This window comes from Petaurus breviceps, unplaced genomic scaffold (genome assembly GCF_028583685.1).
Source record: "Petaurus breviceps papuanus isolate PSGF00001 unplaced genomic scaffold, PetGlider_PUasm1.0 183, whole genome shotgun sequence".
In the NCBI taxonomy this organism is placed as follows: Eukaryota; Metazoa; Chordata; class Mammalia; order Diprotodontia; family Petauridae; genus Petaurus; species Petaurus breviceps.
Window position 1 is genome coordinate 2,548,185 of NW_027185791.1, and position 1,580 is coordinate 2,549,764.

A 1,580-nucleotide genomic window follows, 5' to 3' on the forward strand; every position below is an offset into this window, starting at 1 on the left:
ATACTTCTTCACTGTTCTTTTCTGGATAATAATTTACTTTTTGTCCCATAAGAAAGTCCCAAGACTCTTTTATTCTCTCTGATCTCTCCCTTGATGATCTCATTTGCTTTAATGGTTCAATTTTTATTTTATGTGAATGATCCCCAAATCTATGTACGAAGACTTAATCTCTCTCCACAATGTCACTCTCACATCTCTAACTACCTACTGGCTGTTTCTACTTAGGACTGGTCCAAAATTCAAAGGCAACACATCCCCGACTAAAAAGATCATCATCTTTCCTTCTAACATAGCACCTCTTACAAACTTCCCCACTTCTGTTGAATGCCACCACCCTCCCAGTCACCCAAGTTTGACATCTCAGTTTCAGATTCAACTCTTCTCTCTTTCTTGCACAGACAAGAAGCCATTCTCTGGAAGTTTTAATCATTTCTTCTTTGTAACTTCCACTTTGGGTCCTGGTGTTCTGATTGGTGATGACCTCCTCTCAGCTATCTTTTTTGACAACTTCACCTCCATCCTCTCCATCCACTCCATGGCCCCTCTCCAGTTCTAGAAGCACAATTAAATAAATTCTTCCATTGTTCTTGGAAGGAGTGTGTCAATCTATTTCCAAGCCCCAGTCACCACTCCTATAAATCTCCAAACCAAAGTGCAATTCCCTGTTGCATTACATGTGTGGTCTTCTCCCATTAGTCCTTGTTTTTAGGACCATCTTTGTTTCATATTTTTCTCTCTCAAGCTTAGTTGTGCTTGACACATACTAAGAACTTAATAAATGCTTTCTCATTCATTTGTTCATTCATTCATTCCCTTTGTCTTGTCTATTCTACATCCACAACATTTCTCACAGACATCCTTCCTCTCCATACATACTGCTAGCACTCTAGTTCAGGACCTCATAACCACTCTGTTAGATTACTATTATAACCATATAATTATTCTTATAATTAGTCTCTCTTCTCTCAAAACCATTTTCTACATAGTTGCCAGAATGAGCTTTCTAGTGCATAAGTCTCATCATGTCAATTCTGGGCCTCAAAACCTTCAGTGGCACCCTTTAGTCTCTAGAACAAAACATGTACTCTTTAGCCCTATACATTCGGGCTCCAAACTATCTTTGCAGTCTCACTCTCCATTAATCCCTACTCTGTCCTTTTCCTTCCAGTCAAACCAGTCTGCTTGCTATTCTCTGAGCTCAGTATGCCATCTCTGAAATTCCTGCATTCTTACAGGCTGTCTACTGTGGCTAGAACGCACTCTTCCCTCCACCTTTCAGAACCCTTATCTTCCTTCGCAAGTGAACTCAGGTAATACCAATTACATATAACTAAGTTCCCCATCTGTGTCTTAGTGTTTTCTCCCTGCTCAAATATTTCTAGCATGCTTCATCTGATCTTTCCTTTTGCACTTAACTCCCTATCTTTATTATATTTGTCTGTATAGATTATATCTCCCCAATAAAATATAAATTCCTTTAGGGCAAGAACTGATGTTTTTTCCTCTTTTTATCCCCAGCATTTTAGTGCTTTTCTTCCTTCCTTCCTTCCTTCCTTCCTTCCTTCCTTCCTTCCTTCCTT